The following is a 27901-nucleotide window of genomic DNA, read 5'->3' on the forward strand; positions in this document are numbered from 1 at the left end:
ATAAATAAAAGAAAATCCTGACTGGTGGCAGAAAGTTATTTATAAACAAACCTATTAAGAAAACGATATGGGTGCTAGGACTATAGATGGTAGGACGAGTAGTTGCCAGGAAGGGTCTGTGAGTCAGGAAAAGGGAGCCTGCTAAAATTGCCTTGTGTCACATTCTATCTGAAAATCGAAGAGCGAGCTCACATTCGCTACCCAGAAGTCACTACAGGTTATTCGAACAAGCATATAGATTTGCCGACCCTCCAGCAGCGCTTCGTTTGTATCCGTGGCGGAGCAGTGTCCACATACACACAGACGCGTTCACTATTCAGTAAATACGTTAAAGCAGTTCGGAATACAGAAATTAGTAGCTAATATAAATAATACAAAAAAGTTTGGAGAATTTACGTAAATCACAGCACACTGTACTACGCTGCTAGCCGGGAAACTGATTCTTAGTCACTCGTGTTTTTCTGGTAAGGCTGCTTCTCGAACACAAGCGCCGCTCGCTCTTCGATCCATAGACACATTGTAGGATTTGGAGGGTGTGTAGGTGGAAGGTGGGTGGGACATGTCGGTCGAGGCAAGTCAGCAACTTGAGACTGGGGAAGATTGGTAGAAACAACGAAGCTTCTATTTTATAATGTACGTGATATATAGGATAGGTGGAGACGTTAGAGAAATTTAAGCAGGGAGGGTAGGGGATGCTTGTAGGAGAGCGTAGACGGAAGCGGAAAGCGAGATGCAGGGCACGGCGTTCCAGGGATTTTTAAATAGTAGTGAGAGTTTGGGGGTGTGTGGATTTCCAAGCTACGTTGCCAAAGATAAAGAAGGGTCGGATACGGAGTAGAGTGTGATGGATGAGAGCTTCATGTTAGTTTCCTGTCGACGGTTAGTCCAAGATACGAGAGCTATGCGGAAAGTAAGGTCCAATCGATCGCGGATGGAAACTACAGTGTAAATGAAAATGTTTTATTTGCAGCAGTTTACTGCACCTTCCAGCTACTTCACTATTTAGTCGCAGCTCCGACTTCGACATCTGTCGTACCAACTCTTCAGAACCCTCATCATACAAGACTGCCACCTGTGCTTTCTGCCATTTCGCTACGCTGGTCTGCAGTTCTTTGACTGTGCCAAAATGTTGTCTTCATAGCGTGCGGTTCACGTGAGCAGAGATGAACGTCAAAGGGAGTCAAGTTTGGTCTGTATGATGGGTGATCAAACATTTACCGTCGAAAACGCTGCAGGGGAGTTCTCATTGCTCCTGCGGTGTGCGGCCGAGAGTTGTCATGAAGAAGGAAATGCATGGCAGGTACGTTATGTGGGGTTGCATGAAATCAGGCGAAACCTCGCATCAGGCAGCCGTACTTGGCGGGAGACACTACTGTTCTATGCATTTTTACGTGCTCACTGTGCCCTCATAACTGAAAAGAGCAACATGGCGCTGTCGACAGGCATACTAGAGACACTTCCGAACACACCGGCGCAAAGCTGCTTCGGATTTTCTCAATCGTTTCCGTTTCGCGATCTATCGGACCTTACTTTCCAAATAGCACTCCTATACTAATGGGTTAGTATGATGGGAAGTGTGACTAGGGGCAGACCTTTATAATGTCCAATGTTGTAATGGCTGGCGATCATTCAAGAGCGGATGACGTGGGTAGCGGGCGCGTCTGGTCGCAGCGACAGCCGCACAGAAATACTGTCCGCCTGGCCTGTAAACATAGAAGCTGCCAGCACACCAAAAACTGTCCAAGGACGCGACCCAGTGCGATGGCTGGACTCAGTACTTATTGTAGTTGTTCTGTGTTACCGTGTTATTTCGATTTAATGACCAGAGCAGGTTATCCTTTCATGTTTTTAGGTTCCAATTTTGATGATCAGGTTGCACAGTTTTGCACGAATTAATGCCCACCATAATAGCTCACTATTACTCAAACTGTGTTCCACAGAACAGTGGTGTTGCTCTGTAAATGAATAAGTGCTCCGCGAGAAACTGTTAATAACATTGCGTTCTTTTTTTCGACATTTTGACGATAGTGATTAAAAAAGAATGGTTCAAATGGCTCTGAGCACTATGGGACTTAAGTTCTGAGGTCATGAGTCCCCTAGAACTTAGAACTACGTAACTAACCTAAGGACATCACACACATCCATGCCCGAGGCAAGATTCGAACCTGCGACTGTAGCGGTTGCGCGGTTCCAGACTGAAGCGTCTAGAACTGCTCGGCCACCCCGGCCGGCTACTGATTTTTAAAAATTTTATTGTGATTTCCGTGTTATTATTAATGATTTAAAATTGAAATAATCACTGACTGAAACAACTTTTTCTCATTTCTAAAAATTTTAGTAACCTTCGAAACAGTGTTCCACCATAGTACAAGGATTCTCAGAGTGTTCCCTCAGAGCAAAAATTTGGGAAAACTGCCCAAGACCTAGAAGTTTATCGTCCCTCCCGACATCGAAAATATAAATTGTTCAAAATACCATGCAGTCATGATCATATCTGGTCATCATCAATTAGGTGTTCGTTAGTAGTAGTGCAGACTCTTCAACCACTGCCACTACAATGTTTTTGTAGTGTTTCTACAACTGTAAAACTTCTGCTTAGTTAACTTATCTATGTTCGCTTACAAAAGTGCTCTGTCCGTTACACTTTGAGCTGTGCACTGCATATGTATGTCAAGGTCTTGATAACAAATCTAATCATGTTGACTTCTGGTCGCATGTTTATGACATTTGCCTCCTTGTTTGCGTAAATTGTGTATAAGGGAGGTTGGAAGCTTCCTTTATTCTTGAACATAAATGTTTCTTTTCCAATTTTCGCTCTCTCTCTCTCTCTCTCTCTCTCTCTCTCTGTCTCTCTCTCTCTCTCTCTCTCTCTCTCTCTCTCTCTCTCTCTCTCTCTCTCTCTCTCTCCTGTCGTAGCTTAGTAATTAATGTCGGTAGCTATTCCGAGAAAACCACACATCTTTTTCTGCGTGCTTGTGGATAGTTACTGCAGGAATCGGTTTCTGGAATGTGCTTCAGCAGAGGGCAGTATACTAATGAGGCTGGCCTGCCTTGAACTTAGAGCCCTGTGGCGTAACCCGTCTGCCGTACACGAACGTTTGACACCTGCCTAGCTAACACACGCTGATGAGCGAACGTGCCAGACGTCATTAATGCTCCACCTATACAATCGGCATGGCGCTAAACCTGACCTGGATAACATGTTATATGACCTATGCAACAAACGCAGTTAGTCTTGCGGGTGAAATGTCTTGTTCTCTAAGCCCTAAAGCCTTTATTTTTGGTTTTTTCTGTTTTTTAAGCTATATGTTAGTTCAAGATAATCTGGCTCACTAAGTTTCTTGATACTAAGGACAATTCCTATTCAGGAAAATACATGCGATGCGTAAGAGAACATTGCTACGCAATAAAGAGTTGACAATTTGTTCGCAAATATATATACCGATATCATCATGCTGGAGTTGTTCTCACTGCACTGGTTAGCCGTGTTCAAGGATTGATACCGCGTTTCGTGCTTAATACAGTGTGACAGAGATCTGTAGGGCCAACATTACACAAACGGTAAGAGGTTGCTAAACTATGGTCAGAAATACTTGTTTACTTTCTTTATTGACGTAATCAACATGCATCATGCAGTAACTACTTCGGTTCTTTGCTTATGTGCTAAACAACGACCGCCAAATTCAATGCATGCATTACAATGGCGCAGAAAAGCTTGTCACACTCTGTCAAATACTTGTATTGTCTGTTGTACAGTGTGAAAGACAGCTAAGACTCTGTAACTCAGTTCATTTTCAGGTTGTATTATAGTTTGACACATCAACAATTTATTGTACCTGTGCAGGAGACATCGCCGGCCGTGGTGACCGAGCGGTTCTAGGCGCTACAGTCTGAAACCGCGCGACCTCTACGGTCGCAGGTTCGAATCCTGCCCCGGGCATGGATGTGTGTGATGTCCTTAGGTCAGTTTGGTTTACGTAGTTCTAAGTTCTAGGGGACTGATGACCTCAGAAGTAAAGTACCATAGTGCACAGAGCCATTTGAACCAATATGCAGGAGACATCAAGATGATTGTACTGTATGTACATTGTTTTTGAAGGCAGTGACTGAAACATCGATGAGGCAGGCAACTGATTGTTATGAAACAGAAGAAATTTACAAACACGTGTCTCACATACATTGCCCACTCAAGAACTCCTACTACCTGTAATATGTATTTTCCGACCATCGATTCCCTGTCTTAAAAGAGTCAGTATAGTCACTCTACTCTCTGTATAATATTCGCCCTAATTGTTGGAGCATACTGTGCATATATCGTTATCTAAGGACGATAACAAAGTACTTGTTCCCTTCTCACGTCCCGAAACTACTCGAAGTTTCTCTACGAGTCGATTTGGATACACCCTTGAGGTAATAATTACTTGTGGGTCAACGGTCGAGTGCAAGTCTTTCGACTGGACGTCATTTCGGCGACTTGGGTGTCCCTATCCTACCCCTGTTATCCATCCGGAGAAAGGGAACCTGCAGTTTAACGCCAAATCCGATCTATTTATCGTTCCTGGCGGTTACTTACATCGTAGAGAGAAGGTTGGATAAAAGGCAAACTGAAAATTTCCGTGGTCCGACCGGGATTCTGTCCAACAACCTCTCGATTTCCAGGCACGCGCTTTATGCTAAGTCCTCCTCAAATTCTCTTTCACATCATAGGTAATTCGTTGAAAGAACGTTGTAGGGCCGACCGCGGTGGCCACGCGGTTCTTGGCGCTGCAGTCCGGAACCGCGCGACTGCTACGGTGAACCATTTGAACATTGTAGGAAGCTTATCAGAATCTACTGAATCGATGTTAGACACTAGATTCATGACACAGCCTCGTGCCAACAATACTTCAAACTTCGAATGTCAGACGTATAAGGTTGCGCTTGTTTGCTCATGTTCACGATCAGTGGTCTCTGATAAAGTCTTTTATCCATTCCAAAAACATCGGAAGAACATCGCAAGAGTTAACAATATCATCTCTGTTCTGCGGACCAGTGATAACTGCGGGGCACAGGGTACTTTTTATTGCACCATATACTAAGGTTACTTCCCGTTCCATTCATAGAGGGAGTGTGGGAAGAAACTGTCTACCCGGTTTAGTGTTGCGAGGTGTTATTTATTTAATTTATTCTGCACGGCCTTTACATGATAGGCAGATACGGGTCGAAGAATATTCGTAGTTGCTGCCCTGAAAAACAGTTTTCTAAGCAGTTTCTTGAGAAATGTACGTAGAATGTCGGTTAATCAGGAAAATTTTTAATATTTCTGTTACATTCTCTTGGCATTCAGACTGTGACCATTCGCGCCGCTCTTCTTTGCACATGTCCAACATCCCTTGTTAGTTCGACGTGACGTGGCTTTTATTCATTTGAAAAATACTCTTATGATTTTTCTGTACTGAAGTTCTTCTGTAGACAAACTGCAGCGTCCTGGAAAGGAATCAAAGCCTTGAAGGACCTCAGATATAGAGTGCTTCCCGTATATAATCGATCCAGTAATCAATGATAGTTAAAGGAAGGTAGACATGTAATTTAATTTTGGATGTACTAATTATTTACGAGACAGTATAACTTCATGCTCGAATTTTATATGTGTAATTAAGTTGGAATGAGCAAGGAGAGCTTCAATAACCTCGCCGGGTACAGGAGTCACTGTGCCCAAAGATTCGGCTTGATAGCATTAGCTGGTAATTTTTAAATTAGTCCATAAAATGGCCGCTAATGAGAAGTAATCGTTGTGCAATTTGAAAGCAATCACTTCTTTAAAAACTCTCCTCCACCACGCACACTCGGTGCCAACTGAATGCCTTTCCAATTGTCCCTCCCTGTTCCAGGGAGTGGCTGTAGGCGCAGATGCTATCGTCACTAGAGAATTGTTAACATGCAGCGGTAGGTAGTCTCCTATTTTTCTCAAATCAAGCTGATAAAACTGTAAGTGTACTTCAACTCATTCTTACCGTGTGCATACGATTCTTTCGGATCAGGTCGTGGCAGAGACGAGTCGTCCTATACAGGACACGAAGGGTGTACCATTAGAGTTGGACGAACAGCCGTTAGCATAAGGCGTGCATCTTTGTATGTGATTCGATACACACGGTTAGCAAGTGTTGGAGAGCCGATGAAATCAAGCAATCCGCGCCACATTAAGGCATATTTTGTGTACTATTAATTTCACCACCCGCTTTTCGATGTTATTCGTAATTCAGCGCCGTCGCGGCTGCCGCAGTGCCAGATGCTACAGCAACCAATCCAAGAAAGAACCTGTGTCGGCAGTTCAGTTTTTCACAAGTGATCCCATTCTTGCTACATCTTCTTGCTTTTTCTAACCATTTACTTATGCTTAGGCCTTGGGTATTAGTCTTCCAGTGTGCTAAAATGTGTCCGTACTAGGCTACGGTCAGAGAAATGATTGTTGTGTGCACTGCCTCACTTGCGATAGGTACAGACCCTATTTTAAATTGTTGATTAAAATTCCTTTTAACGATTCCCGTGAATTGTTATGATGCAGTACCTGCCACGTACAGTGCCAGTATTGTTATTTGTCAGTGATTTACCTTCTGTATAAAGCTCAGCAGTGAGAACCGAAGCTGCCCGACATGCTGAAGAAAACAGTTAATACGAGGGTCCATATTTAGATGTACGAGGGCTAGTCATGAAGTTTTAACTAACACCTCGAAAAAAAATTAAGTTTCACAACAATTTTTTTGTTTTAGTTTAGACCTCGTACACGCTGAAATCCACTCGCCAGAGCACCGTACCAACAGTCCATGCCGAACTAATGCGAGTGTATAGTAACAATTTTTTTAAAAATTTGTGGTAAGTTCCTATGGGACCAAACTGGTGAGGTCATATGAGACCATTATTAGCTGGTCCAGGCACTTCCAGTGTGGTCAAACAAATCACAATTATGATAAACGAATTGGCGGACCATCTGTCTGTGAAGATCCGGGAATTAGAAGAGGGGTGGAGGCCCCAGTGCTCGCAGACAACTGAGACAACTGTGGAAAAAGTGGACAAGTAGTCGTTGTTCAATTGCACGACATTTTGAATATGACAAAAATTGCCACCCTCCGGTGTCCACGACGGCTCACTGTTGCATCTCAAGGGTCGAGCGACAGAGTTCAAGGAAAAGAAAAGTAGTCGGTTGGGCTAATTGAGAGGGTGTCTTGAGCTCACTATGTTGTTAAAATGCCCTTATCACAGAAGGTAAGGCTTAGAGTAAGTAATGAAATGACAAACACTGTATTTTACAACTTCAGACTTCATTCATAAAACAGTGTCAACTCGTGATATACTTACTCTAAAGGAAATGTATCCACGAAAAGACCAAGCCTTGACACCGAAACAATTACTATCACCGGTCTTTCTACTTAAAATGAAACTGTCATGCTAACTGAGCCCGCATCCACGACACGACACGAGGAAGTCCATAGCTCTGCGACTAGGATTTCATCAGTTGCACTTTGACTACTTCAGATAACTCTATTATGTAAATTTAAGGTGGAGGGAGGGGGATAGGAAAAGACTAACTCAGCACGCCTCCCTGCCGATCCACATACCCACCCAGCACCACATATCCGCAGGACATGTCCGAAAAATCACAGTACGCATTTACATAATATGATATAACTGCTTTTAGCCTAGCCTGGCTATTCTCTTCGGCTGCCCCTACTGATACTACTAGCAACTTCCTACTCTGACTGCCTCGAAACATCCTATTTCCGAGTTTTATTCAGTTTTCCTCTTCGTCCCCGCCAGTCCCTGACATGGCATGTTGTCGAAGTGTCCTCATCGTCGCAACGGTTCTGACTGTCCACTATTCCTATTCGTCGGAGGCTGAGTGGAGAGAGGGAGGCATCTATCATTAAATTTTCAGGCGTGCTATAGGCTCTTCATGACGTATAAATGCCCCTTCCAAAGACACATTCCCATTATCCCTCTCTTCCCCTCCCTCCTTGTCTGCAGTTATATCGCTCTTGTTTTTACAGCTTATAGGGTTATCGCTATAGACGCTGGCCCCTCTGACCAATATATTTCACCGATGCGTTCAAGAGCCTCCTACATTTTATGTAAAGGTCCTCCAAAGTCTGACTGTTGTTGCACTTAGGCGACCGACACCCCTTGTCTTGTAACTTTCTCGTGCTACATTTCGAATTCACAAGACAAGGCCATTTTCCATGGGTGCCATATCATATCCCATCCGTCAAAGCCGCTGAACCGAAACGCAGCGGAAGAGTTGCAGCTGTGTCAGGCCAGTCCAGGTGATTTCTTTAACCATCTAATCGCCGTGGACGAGTGCTGTATGTATCACTGCGATCTCGAGACAAGGGAGCAAAGCAAGCAGTGGAGTTCATTGGGACTGCCGTAGTGCTGACATTACGCTTACAAGGGGCAAACCGCCACAAGAGTATACCAACAAATCAACGGGGGGAGCTGGCAAGACGAGGTGTAGTGGGAAGCTGTTCAAGGGGATGTTTTCGCTCCATTGCTATCCCCCAGCTCATTCTGCACAGGACACAGTGACACGTGCTGCTTCTTTTGGCTATCAAATTTCACCCACCCCTCTCTTCTCCTTTGTGTTCTCCTGACGTGGCACACAGTGGCTATTACCTCTTTATCCCGGATCAACAAACCATTGCATGGCAGGCATTTCCAAACTGACAACAAGAAGCCTTTTGAGATGGAACATTTCCTGAGCAGCCAAAATGCAGACTTCTACAATCTAGGCCTCCGCCAAGAGATCCATAATTGGGAAAAATATCCCACATTGGAAGATGAATATGTGGTGAATGACTAACACCAAGTTTTATAGTCACAGCATTTTTTTCTTCTTTCGAAGAGGTAATTAAAATGTTAGGACTTCCCCTCGTATGTATTCCTGGGTAATCGTCGCAGCAAATTCACTTACGACAACAGGCACCATTCAAGACATGAGAGATGTCTACCGGGGAAGTCTTAAGAAAGAACATATTTCAATTGTTTACTGTAGACAAACTAAAACGTAGAAGCACATTCCGCATGTCACTGCACAGAGAAACGTTCGAAGGTATGACACAGCTGCGCTGTTGTTTGTTTGTAGCAACATGGCGACAATACAACAAGAGAAATCATTTTGTGTGCTGGAATATGCGCGAAGTCAATCCATTGTTAAAGTGCAACTTGAATTCAGCTGACGATTCAGCAAGAAGTCGCCCCTGCAGGAGCAGATTTGTGAATGGCATACAGAGTTCTTGGAAGTTGGTTGCATATACGAGGGAAGAGCACTAGTCGGCCACGAGCGTCGAATGAAGATCCGAGCTGCATTCACACGGAGCCGTCGGAACTCAACAAGACGGGCAGGCCTGGAACTTCAACTTCTTCCAACAACGGTGTGGCGTGTTCTGAAACGATGCCTGCGTATGACGGCTCACAAGTTGCAGATACTGCAGCAATTGAGTCCCGTCGGCCGTAACAGAAGAAACGAATTTTGCATTTCAGTCCTCCGGGATATGACAGAGGACACTTTTTCCGAACGACTCATCTTTTCGGAGGAACTGACGATTCATCTGTCGGGTAAGTTAATCTTACAATTCTGGGGACACAGAATCCCTGCATTGTCGTCGAAAATGGAAGAGACTCACTGAAACTGAACGTCCTTTGTACCGTTTCTGTTCACAAAATTAATGGACATTTCTTTTTTGCGGAGGAGACTGTGACAGGAGTGTCATACCTGGTCATGCTGCAAAATTGGTTGTTTCCCTCAACTTCAGGAAGATTTCAATGATTTCATCTTTATCCATGACAGCACCACGGCTGTTTTCAACTTGAGATGCGGCGTTATGTCAGCAACACCATCCCACAGTGTTGGAAATAAGATCTTATTCATTGCTTTTTGCGATTTTTTCCGTGGGATGCATAAAAAACACAGACTTCGTCCTATCTGTGGCAACCACTCGTAAAGAACTGAGAAATCGAACTGTTGAAGCTGTCGATTCAGTAAACAAGGACCTGTTAATTCGTGTGTGAAATGAAATGGACTACCGATTCGATGTTTCTCGAACAACGCATGGTGCTCACATTGAGTGTATGATACAGTGTTTGTGCAAACGTAAGACTTCCTCTACCCAGTGAGATGCGCAATGTCTTTCTATTTTTCATAGTTTATCTGTAGTAAACAACTGAAATCTGTTCTTTCGTTTTGAATCACCCTGTATGTCGATATCCAGTATGGACTCAGATTGCATGGCTGCTGAACATCCTGAATCTACCATCATCACCGTCATCATCATCATCTATTGTCGCTCGCACATCTAAATCCATTCAAAGAGGCACCCCGAGAGGTGTCTCGTCAACACGTCCAGTTTCTCATCAGCGTAAGTTTGTTGTACGGACAAAACGCAAGGCATTAGCTGCCAGGCGCCGGCGAGAGAACGCGGAAGGGTGTCCGAGCGCAGCGTGCGATCCCGTCACGAGGCCCCCTTCAGCTCTGAGCCGAGTGTGTGGCGGAGAGGCGACTCTGGCAGCGGCAGTCCCCGGTGGGTTAGAAAGCTGCCTCCGCGTGCCATTGCGCAATGCCTGCAGCCGCCCAGCTGGTTGCCCGGCGAGTGTCAAGGGGCCATCACTACCGGACCCCGAGCCGCACTTCGTACGGCACCCTCTCTGATAGCAACAAACACCACGGCCGGAGCATTGGGCGCTGACCACAACTACGCTATTGTCTGCGAAAATCGGAGCACCTTGCAAGTAAGGTGCTAATGATAATTCACATACAGGAGAGTCAAAGTAGAGAAAGACGATGAGGTTTAATATCCGGTCGACGGCAAGACAGAGCACAAACTCGGACTCAGGAAGATGGGTAATGAGCTCGATCACGTGCTTTCCAAGGGAACCATCCCCGCATTTGCGTTAAGCGATTTAGAAAAAGTAAAAACATAACAATTTGTATGACCGAACGGAGATTTGAGCTGCCATCATTGGTAATGTGGACAGTGTGTCTCAACTTTACTCCACCTATGTCGGTGGGTAGACATAGAGAATGAAGAATAAGTGACCATACTTAATATAATGATACCACTCACATTTCTTGAGCAGTGTGTGATGTAATTCTGATCACCCCGCCGCGTCTTTCATAAATCAGGGATCGATTACGATAAATTGATTTGCGCTGAGGTGACACAACTCATGGGATACCTCTGATATCGTGTCGGAACTTTTTTCCCGGCGTAGTGCAGCAACTGGACATGGCTTGGAGTCAACAAGTCGTTGGAGGGCCCCTGAAGAAATATTGAACCATGCTGCCTCTATAGCGGTCCATAACTGCGGAAGACTTGCCGGTGCTGGATTCTGTGCACGAACCGCGGTTATGTCCCATAAATGTTCAATGTGATTCATGTCGGGTGATCTGGGTGGCAATTCATTCGCTCACGTTGTCCAGAACGTTCTTCAGACCAGTCGCCAACAATTGTGCCGCCCTGACATGACGCATTGGCATCCGTAAAAATTACAATGTTTGCTTGGGAACATGAAATCCGTAAATGGTTGCAAATTGTCTCCAAGTAGCCGATGGGCCAAAGGATCAAGTCCATTCCATGTAAACACCCGCCCACACCACTAAGGAGCCACCCCCAGCTTGCAAGGCGCCTTGTTGACATATTGGATTCATAACTTTGTGGGGTCTGCGTCACACTCGAACCCTACCATCAACTCTTACCAACTGAAATGGGAACTCATCTCATCAGGCCAGTGTTTTACAGTCGTCCAGCGTCCAACCGATATGGGTAGGAGCCCAGGAGAGGCGCTGCAGGCGATATCATGCTGTTAACAGAGGCACTCGCGTCGATCGTCTGCTACCATAGTCCATTAACGCCAAATTTCGCCGCACTGTCCTAACTGATAGGTTCGTCGTACGTCCCACATTGATTTCTGCGGTTATTTCACGCGGGGTTGCTTGTTTGTTAGCACTGACAACTCTACGCAAACGGGGATTTTCACCTGCCTCGGGATGTCTGGGTGTTCGTGCTGTCCTCATCATTTCATCACCATTCATGAAAGTGGCGAGATTGGATTGAGCAGAAGTTCGGAATTTGTAAGGGCTCTGATAATCGCGCAGTTGAGCGCCCCACAAACCAATCATCATCATCATCATCTACACAAACGCCGCAGCTGTTGGTCGTTAAGTGAAGGCCGTCCGTAGTGAGGGATAATGTCTGAAATCTGGTATTCTCCCTAACGGTTTTCGAAGTGGTATGCCCCTTACGTCTAGCTCCAACTACCATTCTACATTCAACGTCTGTTAATTCCCGTCGTGCGGCCATAGTCTTTTCACATAACCTTTTCACATGAATCACCTGAGCGTAAATGATAGCTCTGCCAATGCACTGCCCTTTTATAGCGTATGTGCGCAATACTACTGCCATCTGAATGCGTTAATTTCACTATCCCATGTCATCTCAGTTAACTCAAATCGACTGACTTTTTTTTGTCATATTCAAACCTTTTCATAACATAAATTCTACGTAACAAATGTTGGTTCTGATATGACACACTTTAGACCGTTACACAGAAGTGCCTGAAATTATCCATCCCTTTTCACACTGATCCTTTTACTTGATTTTATTTCGTCTGCATCCTTCGTGTGGTTAAAATTTTCTTATTTGTTTTCACTTTTAGAAATTATACCCAGCTTGAGTAACATGTATTGGAAGTCAGAATCACCTCTTGTTCACAGTGACGTAATTGGTTTTACAGGAGATGGCTGCCATGCCATCAACCAATTCTGTGAACCATGATGTGAGAACGCCGTTTCTTGTAATTCTGAAACTTTTGTAGAGAATCCTTTTGAAGAAATTGATGTATTTTAGTGGAAACGGAAAGTCGACAACTTTCAAAATACTACGCCTAGACGAAATCCAATTACAGTTTTGTAATCTTCTGATCAAACGGAATCATTTGATGTACATGATAACATCTTGTTAGATTTTTATTGGTCACTTTTCTAGTTATTTTTGTTTTTGTTTGTTTCAGCCCTTTTCACCCATTTCAATCTGGTTCAGTCAAAAATATAAATACAATTTTCATGCGGCCATAACTGGAAATTTGGGAGGGATTCCCAGTGTTATTTGGATGTACTGAACTATTTGTATTATTAGCTATCAACATAAATTTATAAAATGCTTAATCTGAGTCATAAGACACGTCCTAATTCTTGCATAGGGAATGACGTTACTAGCCACTGAGTACAACAAGCTGCCTCAGCCGAAGGGATCTCATTTTTGGCGGTGGCACTTGTGTTTGCTGTTATTTTGGTGAGTCTTATGGTGCTGCATTGTTTTGCCTAAGGTGAAGACAGTAACACTGTCTCACTTAGGCAGCAGTATATTGCAGTTGCTTAGTCATCGACTTCATGTTGTTTATGTACAGAACAACAACTAATCAAGGTTATTCGCACCTTTTGTTTTTCATTAATAAGGTTAAAATATCACGTCTGACGTTTTGTATGAAAGCGTGGACCTGTAAATCTGGACAACAAGCGACTGCAAGTAAAGTATACCAATCGGAATTGTGGATTTGGGAATCTGCGCTGTTAGTGGAGGGTCCGAATTAATGCCAATAAAAATAAATAGATCGCAAGCGATTTATCGATAAATTAGTCGGGCTTATGAATGATCGCATCCGTTACCATAATGAGTGTAGTACGTTTATAGAGTTAAAAAGAAGAGATTACTGCAAGATATAAAGAAATGAAGGATGCCAGCAAACCATGCAATGAAAACTCATGAAATGCTCTGTCATTTCAGCATCTTCTTGCAACTGGCTGCACTAAAGAGCTATCAAAAACAAATGATTCAAATGGCTCTGAGCACTATGGGACGTGACATCTGAGGTCATTAGTCCCCTAGAAGTCAGTTCTACTTAAACCTAACTAACCTAAGGACATCACACACATCCACCCCCGAGGTAGGATTCGAACCTGCGACCGTAGTGGTCGAGCGATTCCAGACTGAAGCGCCTAGAACCGCTCGGCCACAACGGCCGGCTATCGAAAACATCATATTATAATATATGTCAAATTACAAAGGTTGTGTATCGGTCGGTACTCAAAAGATTAGAATTAAGTGTTCAGGAAATCATGGGATAGTTTCTGTATGGAATCAGGAAAGGAGGAAAACGAGATGTGCGAAGTTTTCCCGGCGTATTTCCAGTTAGAACAGTTCTCTGGTATCCGACCGGGTACCGTCGTAACTTCTCCACAATCTTCAGGTGGCAGCGTGTACGTCTCTCGAAATATTGTGGAGAAATTACGACGGTACCCGGTCGGATACCCGAGAACTGTTTAAAACGAGATGTCATTTGATGTCTGAGGATGATAGGACGAAGAATGCTCGAAGTTAATAGAAATATGTTAATTTGTTTGTTGGTCGGGAAGATGAGTTTAACAGAGTTAATGAGCGGTATTTGTGAAGATGCTGAAACATTTTGTGTAGAGTGGAAACGCGGAAAACGGCAAATAAGATGAAAAGTAGTAGTAAGACTTTGGGACGAGGAAACGGACAAGACGGGTGTTGGAACAAATGTTAGACAAGAACGTTGTTTGCTTTTCAGTTTTTATATAAAGCATTACACAAATTAAGAGACATAATAATATGAAGAGAAAGCATAAAGACAAATACATAAAGGATCAAGCTGTGTAGGTAACATCACAGGAAGAGCTACAATGTATCATACAGAGTATCACAAAAATGGGAAAAGCATAGGGAATGAAGATAAATGTAGAAAAGGCCGGAGTATTGAAAATCAGAAAAGATTACGGTTTCATCAAAATATGCAAGGGAAGACCTGAAAGGAAGTATTGAGGAAGTTTGATGATGGTAAATGAAAGCTGTGAGGAGAAAATAAAATATGAAGTATTCACCGGTAAAAGCGCTCTGTTGTTAACAGAAAAATGAATCTGGTAGAACAAAGAAAGATACAACAATTTCTTTGTCTGGAGTGTAGCTTTATACTGGGTGTTTCACAATTCATATTACAGGCTTATAGTGGTCGTCGAGTGACACAGTAGACAAAGTCGTGATAAGGAACCCAAGTTCGGAAACGCATACATGTCCGAAAATATACCATCGGGATGAAGAATAAGTTTAAAGATCGCACGTTTCACCGTGCGTACACAGCGGAGACAATGAGTTAAGAACTTTGCACTCTACAATGTTTCGAAGACTCGCCGGCTGCTCATCTTCTACATGACGAAGGACGCCCTACTCACAGTCGGGAGCGTGGCTTGTCCGTGGAGCACTAGAGTCAACCCTGCTAGTTGTGAGCATACCAGTTTCTCGGACCCGTTGTTGTATTGTGACGAAAATCGTATGTGATGTCATAATTACAATAGCGACTGGCGACGCCTCCCTCTTGTCAGTTTGTGTGCCTTGTCTTAAGATAGATAGACCAAAAGGAGAGAGTCCTTACTGACGTCACGTCAAGTAAATCTCACTATAATTGCCGAAGCGTGGATGGCGGTAGCTGCTACCAAAAACAGGGCATCCGCGATTCAAGGGGAAACGTTTTCTACACGGACGCGGCACCAAGGCGAGTGCGTTGAAAGGCTACCGCCATGTGGTCGTGGAGTTTATCGCTTTCTGTCCTGGCGCCACAAGGCCACCGAGCGCAAACAGCCGCACCCCTCAGCAGTACACTATACAGTATGGCATTGGCGCGTGTCCGGAGTGTGTGAATGAAGGCGAGAGTGGCTTCTACAACAACTGGACTGGCTGTTGCCGTGTTGGGTTGCAAACACTCTGCGACAGAAGAGCGCCACCTGTTCCTGCCATGTAACATTGTCTTTTATGCGGTAAATTTCATGTAAGTGGTGCTCCAGAAATTGTAAATACTTAGAGAACGTAATTATTACCGAGATAAGCAGCTGCTTAAATAAAAAGTTTTTATTTGCTACAAGCTTCCGTCATGTAGATCACCAGTCACCTGTATAACAACGGAAAAGCGTGGATAGCATTTGGCTAAGATTTGTCGTTAGAATAAATAAATAAAATGTGACATACTGTACGTAGCGAACCACAGAAGGTAATGACACAGTTTTTGAAGTATCTTGTACACCAGGGCCACTCTTTCTTAATGTAAATGCAAGAGAAATTTCTATAAACGTAGTTCTGGTTGATTTCTAACACGTTAGATATCCCTTTTTTCCTCTTTTTTTCTTGTATCTTATATATCTTTTCTGTTCTAGGTTACCAGTGTGTTTGATCTGCAGCGTCACATCGGTCGAGCGGAAAGGGAGGTGAGTAATTTTGAACAAACATCCTTAATTATTTTATATTTGTTGTGCACGATGCTGCTAGTACACGAAGAATTCTATAGAACGCCGTCTACTGGAAATGTCCAACTGATAAAAGTATTTCAGCGGCCAGTGTCGTAGTTACCTCCAGGACCTACATGCTTCTATTTGAACAGATATATTTGAACAGATATATTTGAACAGATATATTTGAACAGATATATGTGAACAGATATATGTGAACAGATATATGTGAACAGATATATGTGAACAGATATATGTGAACAGATATATGTGAACAGATATATGTGAACAGATATATGTGAACAGATATATGTGAACAGATATATGTGAACAGATATATGTGAACAGATATATGTGAACAGATATATGTGAACAGATATATGTGAACAGTTTTTGGTGTTACCGGAATGATAACACTTACTGTTTTCTATTCAACATTTATTATTCTAGTCAACAAATTAGAGACATGGGATATAAGACTTACCGTGCAAAAAACCCTATATTTATCCGACGCTGCATTTCTTCGTTGCTCGTACATTCATTTTAGATTTTCACATACTGTTATAGATAAGCCTGTCACCCACAAAGATCACCCAAAATGGAACGCAAATCTATTGAAGTTTGGGTAATGGCCAGTGTCTATATGAAATCAAAATGTTTGCTATGGCCAGGACATGAACCTTAGTCACTTGTTATTCGCAAACAGTCGCGTTACCATTATGCTATTCCGACTCGGAATTCTCAATATCACTCGATGTCTCCTCACACATGCCAAATAATTAAAGCAGAAGTTATCTCATAACGTCAATAACATACGTAACTGCAAAGGAGCAGAAGTGGATTGTCGTGGCTGCTTTCTAGAAGCGGGGCATGTCGCTATACATACATACAATTGGTATGCGAAATTAGTGACTTGTCGTTCCTTATCACTCACTGCATTAAAACATTCTCTGGCTGCCTACAATCGGCCAAGGCCCTCCGCTTCCATTTAAAAACACGGAGAACTACTTACTCCATCCACTGTTGTCTCTCTCCAGTACTGTAGCCATGCCCGATTCAATTGCTGACGATTGTATTTTAGTACGTTTTACCATCTACTTGCTTCTCTTTCATTGATATGCACACATACACATGTGCTCAGTTATATCATTTAATTTTATCATTACAGTGGGCGCATGCTGTAATAGCACATTTAAAAGCCATAATCATTCGCCAGGAGGAAATAGAAACTGTGACCTCATTTTAACGAGGCACCGACATTACACCCTAAGGCCACGGAAGCACCCAGAAAAGTGTTTTCCTTCCCTTCTGCAGTGTTTTTGTTGAAGTCATCGCTCCTAAAACTAATTGGATGCAGTTCTCCACACTAGCGTACCTTGTGCAGTTCTCTCCGCCTCTGCATAACTACTAAACCTATATCCATTTCAGCCGACTTCTTATAGTCAACTCTTGGTCTTCCTTTACAACTTCCACACCACACTCTTGATGATTTCTTGATGCTTCAAGATGTGTCCTATCAATCCATCCCTCAAGTTGTGCCATAAAGCTATTTACTCCTCATTTCAACTCACGGTCTGGTAGTTTTCATAGAAAACATAAATGACGTATGGAGTGCTAGGATTACCGGTTGTATTAGTAGCATTGGCAGGGAAAGAAATATAGATGAATAGTTGAGGGAGAAATCGGAAGCTGACGACTTCTCTTTATTTTTTGTTTCTTTTTTTTGTTTCTTTTTTTGTTTCTTTATTTGTTTCTTTTGCACGTAATTAGAATCGCACAGTGAATCGTTCAGTGTTAGTCCATTGTGCATTTTATATTCTTATAGAGTATAAATTGAATTTTATAAATAATAAAAATTAGCTGATTGTATAACTTCTTTGTTTCTATGTAACCAAATCAATTACAGTTGATTAAAGTACAGTTTAAACGCACAAACAAAAAAACTGTGTAATTATTATTATTTTGCGCTCAATATAAAGTTCTTCATCATCATTAAAGGCAAAAAATTTTTCTATTGTTATTGATAAGTGCGAAAGTTGTTTAGTAGTAACAGAAACATGTTGTATATAACCTCGCCGAAGTACTGAAACGGTGTTTGATGTGTTTTGTGTTTTCTTTAATTTTACTTTTTTTTTGAGAAAATTGAGTTTTCTGGCGCTATATGATAAACCGGTATTTTTTTATTTTTACTTAACCCCCTGTCTTACGTAACAAATCAACACTTTTCGAATAAAACCTGAGTGAAATATTAAGTTTCAATCTTGCTATATTGTTTGCTTTTAAGTAACAGATAAGAGGATAACTACGTAGAACAAAAATGTTCTGTACGTTATGTGACTCGTTATATACCCTCATTCAGTTTCTAGATGTTTCACTACCTCCGGTTACTAGGGGAATCTAATAAAACACTGATCACATATGCAAAAAAGAGCTATCGAAAACATGTAACGCCCAATATATATGCAGCACACCTAACATACGGATAAAGCGGTTCCCATCTTACATGACGAAAGCTACGGTAGTCTACACTGACTTAAGATAGTCTGAGGTAGCCTGCGGTGTTCAACATTTTTCTCTAAAACCAAATTTCAGAATACTGTATTGTTTTCTTGTCTTTAATAATTACCGTCCTATTTTCACTTCCTTATGAAGTTACACTCCGAACATACACTGCCAGAAAATACTTGCTATAACTTACATTCGACTTTAGCACATTCCTCTTTCCCAGGAGAGATTTTCTTACTAATTCTAGTATACATTTTATATACTCTCTACCTCTACGATTCTGGAGTAAATATTCAAATTCCTCGCAACTGCGTTCTCTCTTTCCTTCTGTACTGTACACCGTATCTGCATATAATACTTGCACATCGCGGAAGCAAATTTCGTCACATTTCTTCCAGTCTTCATTTGACTTGTTAGCTTTAATAGTACGGCCTGCAACATTTTGGTGTAATACACATTAAACGAGCGACTTTCTGGTCAGAATCGAATACTCGTTGTGGATGTTTGTCTCGAGCTTGCGTGTAAATTAACCACCAACCACGTCACAAGTGAGTCAGTGACGTCAGTGATCAATTCACTGTACCTAGTATGGATTTATAAGATTGTAAGTACGCCGGAGACAGCGCATGCGCAGAAACAGGAGACTATTTAGTCATTTAAAAACCTCGAAAGTTGACCTATCCCGTCGCACTCAGTCCTATTATAGTAATGGATTTCGTACTGTTGTTTCTTCTTAATCTTTATTTGCAACCGAGACAGCCTCTTCTTTCTTGATAATCTACATGTTGTTGTTTGATTTGAGGCGGCACATGGTAAAGTTTGCACATTGACCTGTTTTTCCTACAATCGTCTTTTCACAAGAGATACGGAATATCTGCAAGGGAAACATATGTTAACGTTTCAAATGCGTGAACAAAGACTAGGTCTACACTGTACAGAAATAAGAACGTAAATAGGGAACTAATTTCAATCAAATTGTTTCAGCAATGAAAAGTTGGAGACATTTAACGACAAATATAATTTTCCATGTTCTTTCGCACTTACAAGGAAAAGCAGATACTAAGGATAAAGTAAGATGGTGCTCTTCACTGCATTGTACGTATTTTGATAAATTTATAAGCTCAGCAGCTCGTGGTCTTGTGGTTAGCTTTGCTGACTCTCGATCACGGTATTCACGGTTCGATCGCGGCCTGCTCGGGGTCTTTATTCCGCTCGAGACGGTGTGTGTGCGTTGTCATCATCATTTAAGGGCAAGACGCCGAAGTGGCTTCAAATGAAAGAACTTGCAGCCAGGCAGTCGCATAGCGCAAACGAGACTCTTGGCCAATAAGGCTATACGCACATATCATTGCATATGTTTGTATGTATTTTCTCGGGACAAAACGTATATGTTTTGAGTTCTTTGGACGACAGTGTACCTCTTCTTTCGGTTCTCAGAGGAGTGGAATATTAACCATACGCTCTTTGTCAAAAACATCAACTATGACTCTTGCTTTCGTCATTAATAAACGTTGTTATCTTTGTTGTTCCTAGATTGTTACTACATTTAAATTTTTTCGTAAAAGGATCGCCCCTCATAATCCCACTTTCACCGTTCAGGTGACAGACTGCACAGCCGACAGCTCTCACTACACGCGAAGTTTAAAACACTGATGTGCAAACAATAACGACCACGCCTGACAGCGATACTCGTACAGTAATAAAATGCCAGGGGGCGCTTCAGTAGACTTACTTACCACGAAAAGTCGATTGCAACAAGAAAGTTTCTCGTGTAAAGGTGTTTAAGAATGCTGTAAATGAGGCTGAGCACGTCCCTACTGAGTGACCTCGCGCCTTGCGGTTTGGTGGCGGTGGCGTACCCGCCGGGTTTCAAAACCGCGCGCGGCTGGGCCAAGCAGCAATTGGCTGCGACCTTACCAAGTGGGACAAGGAGCGGCTGTCGAGAAAGCCCGGCCCCCGTCCGCCGCGCGCCGTCGCCACCGTCTTGCACAACGGGCTCTGTCTGTTGCACCTGAGGCGAGCAAGGGCGATACCTCACCTCCACACTGCCTCTGCCCCCCTGCGATCCTCCTCGCTTCCGTATTTGGCCGTCCGGCGCATTTCCTGCAACAGCTTACTCCTCCGGCAAGGTAACTTAACGTTGTTAGCGGCAGTGGCATTATTGTTGCAACATCGTCCGGAAAGGGGAGCAGGGGAGATTGCCCCATTCAACTAGGTATGTTATCGACGCGCGGGCTCGACACAGTTCTTACTTTTCTTTAATTGCATCTATTTGCCGTCTAGTTGCACAGCTGTGTAGACAGTTATTTCATCTAGTTATCCTTCTGTATTTGTTTGTTACGGTAATACCCCATTTTCAGCACATCACACCATTTCTTGATAATATATTATCACGGCAAATACCAAAACATTGCAACACACGCAATCAGTTATAAAAATGAGTGTAAAGGGTTTATTGTTGTCGTATCAGTTCGCCTGTTGATTCAACCAAGTAATGCGGTTGCTGTGGCTCGGTGTTCCCACGTCTCAGAATTTACCCCTGCATACCCGTCCGTAGAAAGTATCTTGCGACATGGACAGAGATTCCTGGCTGTCCGTTAATGTTGTGACTGTAACACCTTCCTCTCGCGACCTGCATGTGAGGTTAATGACGGCATAATTCTCTGTCTTTTCTGAAAAAGACACAAAGGCGGTAACAGTACGTTCTTGTTCACTTTAGCTTATAAGCTACACGTTTATTCTTGCTGCAATATATCTGTTTAATTTCCCAAACTCATTTCGCACCTTCAGTGAATTTTATGTTATTTTATCCTGTCTTGATAAACTTGTAACCATAGGTTGAAACACATATTTACAAAATCAAATGGCTCTGAGCACTATGGGACTTACCTTCTGAGATCATCAGTCACCTAGAACTTAGAACTACTGAAACCTAACCAACCGAACATCATCATACACATCCATGCCCGAGGCAGGATTCGAACCTGCGACCGTAGCGGTCGCGCGGTTCCAGACTGTGCGCCCAGAACCACTCGGCCACCCGGGCCGGCACGCACATTTACACTTGGCGTGCAAAATTTCGGCACATTCAAGTGAAATTTTTCGGTTATTTTGTTTTCCCACATTTGTTTTGCGTTTACTGTATGGAGCGAAGCTCTTTACAGGCGATATGGAAATCAGTTAATGTTGGCAGCACGAAAATTTTCAGCAAAAATCATCAGAGTTCTCTGAGTTAGGGGAGCTGACCTATATTCGTTTTGTTGTAGCATGAGAACAAACCACAATTTCTTACAAAATAAAACTGAGAACGATTCGAAACCTGTATTTATTCATCGCAAAAGATACTAATGTTGTCACGTCCCCAGCACACACTACCTATGACGTGCTTAACTGAGACGAGACAGTATAGTTCCTGCTTTGTGTGAGCTTTGTGCTTGTTATTTCGCTGTTAGACACTTTCAGCGTTCTTATTTATAGTAGATTTTGACGTTGGCTAGCAACGGAAGAAAAAAAAAGCAAAAAAAAAAGCCGCGAATCGAAGGTGCAACGCTACTTTTAGAGCCCACGACTGTTTTATCTCTTTTTGTTGCAGAGGAAAATAGAGGCGAACCGCGAAAAATTCTCTAGATTTCGCGACCGACAAATGACTCGTGTTACATTTGACTTATCCATTTCATGTAGCCCGCCCGGCTAGCCGTACGATCTAACACACTGCCTCCCAAGCGGGAAGGCGTGCCGGTCCCCGGTGCGAATCCGCCCCGCGAATTAGCATCGAGGTCTAGAATGTCCGCCAGCCTGTGGATGGTTTTTAAGGCGATTTTCCATCTGCCTCGGCGAATGCGGGCTGGTTCTCCTTATTCCGCCTCAGTTGCACTGTGTCAGCGATTGCTGCGCAGTCTCCACGTACGCGTACACCATAATTACTCTACCACGCAAACGTGGGGTTACACTCGTCTGGAATGGGTTCGGTGTAGAGTGGCGGTGGGGTGAGTGGACTGCCGTAGCATGTTGTAGGGTTGTGTACCACTGAGGGCTACGGCGGGAACGAAGCCTCCCGGTCGTTCCCAGGTCCCCGGTTCAATACGTACATACACACACACATACATGCATGCATACATACATCCATTACGTGTTGCGGCTTTCTTCAGACACTGAACTGATAAGTCTTTTTTGTGCGGCGGGGTAGGATACGAGTCCGGTATACACAGAAACCAACATTACTTTCTAGAGGGGAGAGGGGGAAGGGGGGGTGCATGTCTTGTCCTGCTCCTTGCTGCTCTTTGCATTCATTTCAAACGACGATTGATCAGCAGCAACCACCCAAGGGAATCCTTAACGAAGACAATGGTAAATACAAAATGAATAGTTTGCTGGCGCAAAAGAGCGGATCTTAAAAGAAAACTTTTAGTTCTATAGGAAAGTAAGACATGTAGTCACTTCCCACCGGATCTGTTACATCAGCACTTCCACATATCTTAAGGACATCGAAGGCTGAACAAGGTACCAAAGTTAGGTGCACAAGAACCAGAAGTAACATCTACGTAGTCGTTAGAGATGGAGGAGGAACTGTCACGGCACTCGCCTTAAGCCGGTGAGGGGAACCGCCTAAAACTTAAATTTGGATGATCGGACTGTGCTTTGAACCGCCGTCTTCCCGAATAAGAGTCCGGCGTCTTGCCACTGCTTTACCTCGCTCGGTGAGAGGTATGCGAGGGCACTTGCTTCCCCTAAATCATGTGGGTGGAAGGTGCCGATGCTTCCTTCAGCAAGGTTAGTACCAATGTCTTTCCAGCCGCTGAGTCTCTTATCTCAATGTGCATGTTAGATTGCCACCGACCGATGTTACAAACCAGGTTGTGTTTTCTGCCATACAGAGCTGACTTGGCACCTTCAGGTTTGGCTTCCGTAGGTACTGTATTCTCTAAAAGAAACACGCATTAACCTTTACCACACGAACCTGCGTTGTCAGGGAGGTAGACAGTATGTGAGTAAAGTTGACTTTCACATTCGTGTTACAGACTAGCTTCTTGAAGTTTTCCAACATGGTTTTCACAGCGTTATAGTGATTTGGAAGTTCTTATTCCCTAGAACGTTTTCAGTGACAGACATGAAGGCAGCCCATGCATCTTCTTTTTACTAACATTCACATTTTTCCAACTTCGTGATGCTTCATCATTTTGTGAATTCGAGGACCAACAAAAAATATTAGATATCAATTTTTCTAGACTGATGAAGGGAAATTTCGTAAAATGGTACTTAAAGCTGGATCAACCTTCTGGAACAAACCTTAAAAACTATATGATCAAGCCCAGTACGATATGTAGTGGTAGAAAATATTTCTTTGTGGCCTACAAGCAGTTACTGCAAGATGTTTTTAGTTGCAGCAGCAAAATACTTGGCATTTAGTCAAATCTGCACACACCAATACTTTTTTATTTCTTCGTCCAGCTGTCACACTCAAATAAAAAAAGGAGCAATTGAGTGATCCCAGCTTGTTGTCCTAATAAAATTTCTATACCTAAATTAAAATAAAATTTATTCCGTTATGATAACCTATAGATGATACAGCAAAACTAAGAACACTTTTCAAATGAGCATAAAAAGTAGTTAAGAACATACATTTATTTCCAATCGTCTGATATCATGCAGACTGTTGTGATGAAATTCATGCATCAGATTCGTCGAATCGTCCTCAAAGAAACGCAGCAGACACGCACTTGGACGGAAGTGGGGGAGGGACGGGGAACACGTCTGCGACGAGATATGTGCTATAATTCTCGGAGACGGTTTCGCAGTCGGCCATCTGTAGCTCGTTAGAAACAGACACGAAGCTTGGCGAAGAAAAACGAAGGAAGCGGTCGGTGAAGAGCAAAGAGCAGGTCTCGCTCCGCAACACTGCGACCTCGCAACTGCCAGTCGCGTGATAATACGGCTCAGTTGCTGTGGTCGCCGATTCCTCTAATCCGAACATAAGTTTGTTTAAACCCTCTCAGGGGTGTACTGTAACTTTTTCACTGATGTATTTTCATAGCTGTCGCACGAGAATATATAGCGAAAGGGGTAATGGTGCCGTACGAAACTGCTAGAGGATCATTCGTTTTCAGTGACAGTCGATTATATGGTTCATCATGTTAAATCACGAAGTTCTTAGTGGTGGTCTTCAGTGCTAAGACAGCTTTTATGCAAATCTCCACATCAGTCTGTTCAGTGCAAGCATTTTCATCTCTGCATAACTACTCAGGTCTTCTACAAATTTTACCACCCCCAACCCCCACCCCCGCCCGCTCTTTGCACACACACACTTTCAACTCCAAACTTCCTTCTGTTTTATACTGACGACTCCTTGATGCCGCAGGATCGTCATATCCATCGATCCCTTCTTTTGATTTGATCAAGTTATCCCACAATTTTATTTTCGTTAGTTGGTTTTAGAACCTCTTAATCGCTTACTCGAACTATCCATCTGATGTTCAGCACTCTCCTGTAGCACAACATTTCAAAAGCTTTTATCCTCTTCTTTTCTGAAATGCATGGACTGCCTTATCGTCCACGTTCACTTTCGTACAAGGCTTCACTCCATAGAAATGCCTCCAAAAAAGACTTAGTGACAATTAAATTTATGACAGATGTTAACAAATTTATTTATTTATTTTAGAAACGCTTTTGAATCACGATACGATATCAATTATTTCCCGAGAAGTGAAGGTCTTTTTGACTCCAGTGTTCCTTCGCACATTTGCTTCCCAGTAATCTTTGTTGTTCTCCCGCAGATCTTCTCGATTTCTCAGTTCTGCCTTCACGATGCATCTCTTCCAAAGTTTGTGTTGTGAAAACACACTTCTTGCTAACATTTGGAGTTTTGAGGTATTAAAACTCACCACATATTTAAAATGGTTTGAGGTGATCATTTGCTTCCCATTGATAGTCGAAAATCTTTCTGGTTACTCTATATGGTCTTTGGTACAGGTGTCTAAGGAACGCTGGCCTCCTTCCTTCATGCTTTCCACGTCTTACGAAACTTTTTTACTTATTTAGAATTTTGAGGTCCCCACCATAAGTTTTTACATTCCTTACACACATTCTGTTGTACGTCCGCCTCCCTAGCGCAGCGGTAGCGTTACTGCTTCCACGCTACTGCCCGGGTTCGATTCCCGGCAGGGGACTGGGTGTTGTGTGTCCTTCATCATCATTATCATCATCATTGACATACAAGTCGCCGAAATGGCGTCAATACGGCGACCGGCTTCAGTTTCAAATGCCAATTTTTTCAACAGTTTAATATATCGATTCACACATGCTAAACATTGTTTTGCTATGTTACCACAATTGTTCTTTGACCCGATTATAAAGCCTTCTGCGTTACGACATAACGGTCATTCCTAGAAGAATCGCGTTTACGGCTTCAATCTGAAGCACGATGGAGTCCACTCAGCAGTAACTTTTTGGTGTGCTGCAGCTGAACAAGTGACGGTCAGTGGTGCGATGTTTCGGAATTGTTTCGCCTCTGGTGAAAAACATTTGTCGTTTTTATCTCCAGTTTGAAGAGCCAGGATATCTATCCAGACGTGAGAATCCTGATCGACATAGCACTTCTGATGGAAGAGTGGAGAACATTCCACTATCTTTTAAGTGGATCCCACGAAAGACTGCTCGTCGAGCACAACTTCCAAATCAACATACGGCTAGCGAGTCTTAAGCGTTGTTCGGTCTACGAACCATACCGACTCCAGTCTGCAGTTAGTCTAAGCTCTTCGTCTTTCTTACTGAACATGGACGATAAAAGATTTTTACCGCGGTAAATTATCAGTGATAAGCAACATTTCATGGTAGCGGTACAGTTAGGGGGCATAGAGCGCGGATATGAGGACTCCAAAACTCTCATGAATTCGTACAGCATAAAAAGATATGCACGAAGTGAACGTGTTTTCGCATGAGACGGTATATAGCGCATTCCTTTTTTGATTACCATTCCGTGACTGGTATATGACATCTTGAAATGCTGCAGACATGACTTTTTCAACTTCAAGAGGACTATAATAGTTTCATAAAGCAACAGGATGAAACGTCATCACACTGTCACAATGTATGTGTTTTTCTGTGCCACAGTGCCTCAACGCTGAAACGGGCAGCCCTATGTTCTTAGCCTCCAAGATCTCGTCCAAATGTTGTTCTTGGGACTGGTGGTTGACATGTAGAGGATTTGTTAAAACATAGCCTAAAACTTCAGGGTTCTACATCGACATGACTACTCTGCAATTAATGGTTGACTGATAGAGGGTTCATCGAACCAACTTCCCACTCTTTATCTTTGTTCCAATCTCTAACAGCGCGTGGAAAACATGAACAATTAAATCTTTCCATTCGAGCTTTGATTTGTCTTATTTTATTCCGATGCGATGATCAGTTTTATGTAGGTTGGCGACAGTGAATGTTTTCGCATTCACAAGAGAAAGTTGGTAATTGAAACATCGCGAAAATATCTCACCTCAACAACAAATGCTTTCCTTTCAATGATCGCCACCACAACTCATGTACCATATTCGTGGAACTCTGACGAGCTGCCCTTTCTTGAACTTTTCCAATGTCCTCCGTCAATCGTATTTCGTAGCGATACCATACCGGTCAGCAACGCCCTAGCAGAGGACGACTGATAAAGGAAGAGAACCCGATCTCTTTAGTAGATCTGTCGCATCTTGTAAGTGTTCTGCCAGTAAAACGCAGTCTTTGATTTACCTAGCCCACAATTTTATCCATGCGATCGTTCCAGTTCAAGTAGTTCGTAATTGTAATTCTTAGTATTTAGTTGAAATGACAGCCTAGAGATTTGCGTGATTTGTCATGTAACCGAAATTTAACGGATTCTTTTACTACTCATGTGGATGACCTGGTGCTTTGAATTATTTACAGTCAATTGCCACTTTCGCACCATACAGATGTCATGACTAAAACATTTTGCATTTGGTTTTTATCTGACGATGACCTTACTAGACGGTAAACAACATCATCTGCAGACTATTTAAGAGGGCTGCTTAGATCGTCTCCCGAATCGTTTATATAGATTAGGAACAGCAGAGG

General features: G+C 42.9%; 1 protein-coding gene across 16 annotated transcripts in view; it reads left to right on the plus strand.

Moving 5' to 3' along the window:
• Positions 1–27901, plus strand: part of LOC126355485 (phosphatidate phosphatase LPIN2) — a 284685-nt gene that overhangs the window by 140220 nt on the left and 116564 nt on the right. For all 16 annotated transcript variants that reach the window (XR_007565507.1, XM_050005848.1, XM_050005856.1 and 13 more), the window contains one exon: positions 16250–16300. The gene's annotated coding sequence lies outside the window, so the exon portion shown is untranslated. The remainder of the gene's footprint in view (positions 1–16249; positions 16301–27901) is intronic.

The sequence above is a fragment of the Schistocerca gregaria genome, chromosome 1 (genome assembly GCF_023897955.1).
Source record: "Schistocerca gregaria isolate iqSchGreg1 chromosome 1, iqSchGreg1.2, whole genome shotgun sequence".
In the NCBI taxonomy this organism is placed as follows: Eukaryota; Metazoa; Arthropoda; class Insecta; order Orthoptera; family Acrididae; genus Schistocerca; species Schistocerca gregaria.